The sequence below is a fragment of the Nomascus leucogenys genome, chromosome 11 (genome assembly GCF_006542625.1).
Source record: "Nomascus leucogenys isolate Asia chromosome 11, Asia_NLE_v1, whole genome shotgun sequence".
NCBI classification, from domain to species: Eukaryota; Metazoa; Chordata; class Mammalia; order Primates; family Hylobatidae; genus Nomascus; species Nomascus leucogenys.
The window spans coordinates 58,179,776-58,186,212 of record NC_044391.1 but is presented as its reverse complement, the minus strand read 5'-3'; the positions used below and the strand labels follow the sequence as shown (position 1 = coordinate 58,186,212).

The window sequence follows — 6,437 nt, the reverse complement described above, 5'->3', positions numbered from 1 at the left end:
GTTGCATATCATAAGTGACACAGCTCTTATTTGCATCATCCTTCTGGGCCCATGGACACCACCCACATCCAGGTGCAGGTGTCTTTTTTTTTTTTTGAGATGGGGCCTTTCTCTGTCACCCAGGCTGGAATGCAGTGGTGCAATCATGCCTCACTGCAGCCTCACACTCCTGAGCTCAAGTGATCCTCCTCTCTCAGCCTCTTGAGTAGCTGGTACTACGGGCACATACCACCATGCCTGGCTAATTTTGTATTATTTTTTGTAAAGATGGGGTCTCATTATGTTGTCCAGGTCGTTCTGGAGTTCCTGGCCTCAAGTGATCCTGCCCCAGCCTTCCAAAGCACTAGGATTACAGGCGTGAGCCGCCACACCTAGCTGGGCGGGTATCTTTTCCAGAGCACTGCACAGACTCCAACTGTCCAATGATAACATTAACAAAGAAGAGAAGGTGGGGAAGAGTGACTGGTTCTGAGGAAAGTGGAAACTCCAGTTTAAAGTGTAGGGACAGCAGGCTGTTAGGACTACCTGGTACTCATCTTTGTATTCTCCACCACACCAGGATTCACTGACATTTGCCTTTCAGTGCACTATACACCTATTAGGAGGCTCTGAGTGTTCTGCTCTAGCAAATATTATAAAAGTTGTATCTCTGAGCCCAAAGAGAGAGTGCTGTGCAGTACAGTCCACTTCATCGAGCACTTGTTGAGCCCTTCCTTTGTCCCCTGCCACTGTGTTAGAGCCTCCGTATACCAAGGGGAAGGAAAAGTAGAGACAAAAATCACTGTAACACAGTATAGCTAACCAAAGGACCACATAATCCTGTGAAACGGGCTTCTTTAGTTGGGTTCTGTGCCTTGACCAGAGTGCCTATGCTGCTGCACTCCTCGCCCTCCAGCATCTTCTGGTAGGTGGCAGTCTCCACATCCAGCCCAGCTTGATGTTCAGCAGCTCCTGGTAGTCACACAGAAGATAAGCCAGGTCCTCCCTGGCCTGCTGCAGGGCCTTTCTGAGCTCTGCCAACTTGGCCTGGGCATCCTTGAGGGTCAGCATCGCCCCCTGCGCCATGCTGCTCAGTGTCAGCAATTGCCACCTCCAGGTTAGCATTCTGAAGCAGGAGGAGGAAGTGCACTGAGTCCCTGGATCCAACTGCATATATAGCAGGTGAGCACAGGTCTCCATCTTTCCCGTTAGTGAAAATCTTTAATGTGTGTGTTATGTGGCTGGTGATGCTAACTTCTGCTCATAGCATTCACATCCATATAAACTAAACCATGCTGGGAAACTCCAGTGATTGTCGAGCCTTTACCCAGAGATAGTGGTCACTTGCTTCCCACCTCTTGGGAAGGAATAATCCATGTTCTGAGATCCCAGAAACTCAATGCCACATAGTTTATGAAGTTTTGGGGACCATGTCTACCAGATTGAGAGAAGATCATTCTGCCTTTAAGTTGATGGATGTAAGTTAAGACAGCGTAAAGTCCTTGTTCTATGTGGTACCACTTGGCAAGCCCAGTTGCAAAAGGTCCCAATCAGGAGTCTGAAAAGCTGCCCTACCTGCTAGGTCCAGGTGCCCCTCTGGCATCCCAGGACACCACTTTCTTTTTTTTTTTTTTTTTTTTTTTATTATTATTATTATACTTTAGGGTTTTAGGGTACATGTGCACAATGTGCAGGTTTGTTACATATGTATCCATGTGCCATGTTGATTTCCTGCACCCATTAACTCGTCATTTAGCATTAGGTGTATCTCCTAATGCTGTCCCTCCCCCCTCCCCCCACCCCACAACAGTCCCCGGAGTGTGATGTTCCCCTACCACTTTCATCAGAGCCATAATCCTGGGCTTTGAGGAGCTGCCCCCACCTGTTTGTTGATGCTCTCAATCTCTGCCTGCAGCCTGTGGATCATCCTGCTAAGCTCCCCAATCTCATTTTTGGTGCTCCTCAAGTCATCACCATGTCTGCTGGCTGTGGTCTACAGCTCCCCAAGCTACGGCTGGGTGAACAGAGAGAGCAGGTAAGGAGAGATTACTCCTGACCCTGAAACATGTGTATGAAAAGGGCAATAGAATCAATCCAGAAAGTCCTAATTCACATAAAGCCCACCAGGCACGTAGAGTGGAAAGAATCACTTAACTGGAACTCACAGTTGCCCTTAAAGATAGCGGGTAGTAGAATGAAAAGCACTATGAAGACTCTGCAAGTTATGGGGCTGGGCACAGTGGCTCACACCTGTAATTCCAGATACTTGGGAGACCAAGGCGGGTAGATCACTTGAGGTCAAAAGTTCAAGACCAGCCTAGCCAATATGGTGAAATTCTGTCTCTACTAAAAACACAAAAATTATCTGGGCATACAGGTGCAAGCCTATAATCCCAGCTACTTGGGAGGCTGAGGCAGGAGAATCGCTTGAAGCCGGGAGGCAGAGAGGTTACAGTGAGCCGAGATTGTGCCACTGCAGTCAGTCCAGCCTGGGCAAGAGAGTGAGTGAGACTCCATCTCAAAAAAAAAAAAAAAGATTCTGCAAGTTATGGAAATTTGTGAAAGAAATTTCAATAGGTTTCCTAGTGAGTAAAATATGTATTCTCTGGGATGGTGCCAGAGGGGCTGGAGGTAAAGTTCAGAAGCCCTGGAAAAGGCTGGTGGGGTCCAGATTGATCCAATGATCCTTATTTACCTTGGTCTGGTACAGGGTCTGGGCCTTGGCCTTGCTCTTCTAAGCCATCTCCTCATACTAGGCCTCTAGGCCTTGACCTTGGCAATGATGCTGTTGAGGTCCAGGTGCCAGTTATTGTCCACAGACAGGACCACAGACATATCAATGGATTGCGACAGGCCTGGTTATACTCCTACAAGCACACAGGGGCACACCACTGGGCAGTTGTCACCATCTCTCTAGGATGCCCTGAACCGACTATCCATTGGCTCAGGAATGTTATGAGGTCGAAAAAACTAAATCTGTTTTTATTGCCCAGCCAGCCCATGAAGGTGACTCTCGATGTTTCCTAGGCGGCCAAACTAAAGGAGTTTCAGCTGGCACATGGGCTCCCACCAACTGAGCGTTTAAAAATAAGCAGCAGGGGACGCTAGGGAACAGAGTGTGTCCCTCACGACAACCAACTCTCATCAGTTCCAGTTGGTCCACACCGGCAGAAGTGATTTCGGAGTTTGCTTTGATGAGGAAAATGCTTTCCTTGAATAGTCCCTGCGGTATTTCTCCAACTCTGTGACTGAAAAGCTGCCTGCTTTTTTTTTTTTTTTTTTTTTTTTTTGAGACGGAGTCTCACTCTTTCACCCAGGCTGGAGTGCAGTGGCACGATCTCGGCTCACTGCAGGCTCCGCCCCCCCCCGGGGTTCACGCCATTCTCCTGCCTCAGCCTCCCGAGTAGCTGGGACTACAGGCACCCGCCACCTCGCCCGGCTAATTTTTTGTATTTTTAGTAGAGACGGGGTTTCACCATGTTAGCCAGGATGGTCTCGATCTCCTGACCTCGTGATCCGCCCGCCTCAGCCTCCCAAAGTGCTGGGATTACAGGCGTGAGCCACCGCACCCGGCCGTCTGCTTTTCTTTAATGGTGACAGGAAGTCAAGGGGAAAACGTGGGATTCAAAGATTTGAAGTACTTCCTCGCATATTGCAAAAGGAGTCGACCACACCAAAGTGAGCCTACATGATGCTAGCGGGGGTTGTAAGAGGTCAAGAGATAGACAAACGTCAAGTGACAGATCACGAGATTCATCTCATGAAAGAACAGTCTCAACTCACTCCTTGTATTAGAAATGTGACTTCTCCAACATGACAGCACCATGTTGAACAAGAAAAAGATCGCAGTTCCTCTCGTCCAAGCAGTCTGCGTCCTCAAAAAGCATCCCCAAATGGTTCCATTAGCAGTGCTGGGAACAGCAGCAGAAACAGTAGTCAGTCAAGTTTAGGTGGTAGCTGTAAGACATCTAGGGAGATGGTGTTTGTATATGAAAATGCAAAAGAAGGAGCTCAGAATATAAGAACGTCAGAACGAGTGACACTAATAGTGGATAACACTAGATTTCTTGTAGACCCATCCATTTTTACTGCACAGCCAAATACAATGTTGGGCAGGATGTTTGGTTCTGGCCGAGAACATAACTTTACACGACCCAATAAGAAAGAAGAGTATGAGGTGGCAGAGGGGATTGGTTCCACTGTGTTTCAGGCTATTCTGGATTACTATAAAACAGGAATAATCCATTGTCCTGATGGCATATCTATTCCTGAACTGAGAGAAGCATGTGACTATCTTTGTATCTCTTTTGAATATAGTACTGGTAAATGTAAAGATCTCAGTGCCCTAATGCATGAGTTATCAAATGATGGTGCTCATAGACAATTTGAATTTTATCTGGAAGAAATGATCCTCCCTCTCATGGCAGCTAGTGCCCAGAGGGGGGAATGGGAATGTCATATAGTGGTGCTTACAGATGATGATGTGGTTGATTGGGATGAAGAATATCCACCACAGATTGGAGAATAATATTCACAAATTATTTATAGCACAAAATTATATAGATTTTTCAAGTACATTGAAAACAGAGATGTGGCCAAGTCAGTTTTGAAGAACAGGGGTCTTAAGATTAGATTGGGAATAGAAGGTTATCCTACCTACAAAGAAAAAGTAAAGAAAAGGCCTAGAGGCCGCCCAGAAGTGATCTACAACTATGTCCAAAGACCCTTTATTCGAATGTCCTGGGAGAAGGAAGAAGGAAAGAGTCAGCATGTAGACTTTCAGTGTGTAAAGAGTAAATCTACCACCAACCTTGCAGCAGCTATGGCAGACATTCCCCAGGACCAGCTGGTAGTCATGCACCCAACTCCACGAGTGGATGAGCTGGATATTCTCCCCATCCATCCCCCTTCTGGCAATGGTGGCCTCGATCCTGATGCACAGAATCCAATGCTGTGATGCTGATGTTCCTTGAAACCACAGCATGCTACTCTTCACAGTGATGTTGTACTCTGCTCATTCTGCAATGCAAGGCCACTCTTCTTCATCATGAGATGCACATAACAATGGTTAGGATGTTGCAGTGTAGGCTTTTTCAAGACCAAAGGTAGCTGAATGGTTTTTTTAAATGAGTACAACTCTAGCATTTTGAAGTTCCAGTTATATAAATGTATTTGTTTACCAGTAGGTTTGTGAAATTGGTTCTTTGTATGGCGGACAGTCCTTTTTCACACATCTAGGTCCTTTCAAAAGTGGTGGAAATTGGCAGCTGGGGTACTTTCAGTTTGGATTGATATTCATCACACCCCAGATAAAATGCAGAGTCGTTGCACTTTATAGATGGTGGTTAAATGGAAATGTTCAAGCCAGTTTATAGTTTTGTTGCACAATATAATTTAAGTGCTTCTGTCAAAGTATTCCTCCAGTAAAGTTTGTATAGTTTGCTGCCTTTGATGAGCAAAAAGTATTTATCTTGGACTTATCTGAATGATCTAGATGAGATTTAATGCCCATATCTTATCAGTTCAGTTATCTCCAGGGCCGTTTCACCCTTTAGAGTGAGTCACATGCAGGGAGTGTGAATGTCAGAGGTGGTTTATTATCCAGTCTGCTTTACCCTTAATCTGTTCACAGATATTTATTTACTAATGCTTTTTTTTCTTAAGAGTTATGGGATAGGAAAATGAAGTGTTTGCTCTTCATTTACTAAGTGATTATGAACTTCAGTTTTTTGTCAAAATAAAATTCCATTGTTTTAATGTTTCTGACCAAATTTATAACCACCTTGGAAAAAAAAAGAAACAAAAAAGAGAAAACTAAATCTTAGTAAAGAGAAAGGAAAGTAACAAGCGACAGTAACCCAGAGAAACCAGGCAGCAGAAAATCATCCAGCAGACAATAAGGGGTTACCCATAACTCTCCTCTTGGCCACTCTTCATATATTCCCCTTGGGATGCTGTGGACATAGGGACTCTAAAAGCCTGAACTGCAGATGCTAGGTACCCTGAGCCTTGGGAAGGACAAGAGGGAGGAAGTAAGCAATATGGGGAAGGGGACTGTAAAATTGAAGAAATGATGGAAGAATATGGATCTTGATGGGAAACACTTTGCAAATGTTTGCCTGAAAATAGATTTCACAAAGGAAGCAGAATCCCCAGAATCAAGCAAGACTTGACACCCTACATGTGGCTTCAATCCTAGAAGAAATAATAAAGGTCCTCACAGCTTCATAGAGGCTCTCAGACTGGCCAGACTCTCCGTTTTGATTTCCAAGTCCACTTTGGTCATGTAAGAAAGATCCACCTTCTGAAGATAACCGGCCTTATTTGCCTCAATATTACTCTCATTTGATAATATCAGCAGCATGTTTACATGGTTACAGGAGCAAAAATCACAAAAAAAAAAAAAAAAAAAAAAACAGTACCGTCGCAGTAGAGAGAGAGATTTGACAATTGAGCTC

General features: G+C 45.0%; 1 pseudogene; it reads left to right on the top strand.

Moving 5' to 3' along the window:
- The first annotated feature begins 1,409 nt into the window (after nucleotides 1-1,409).
- On the top strand, nucleotides 1,410-4,936 carry LOC100601188 (annotated as a pseudogene).
- The last annotated feature ends 1,501 nt before the right edge of the window (nucleotides 4,937-6,437 follow it).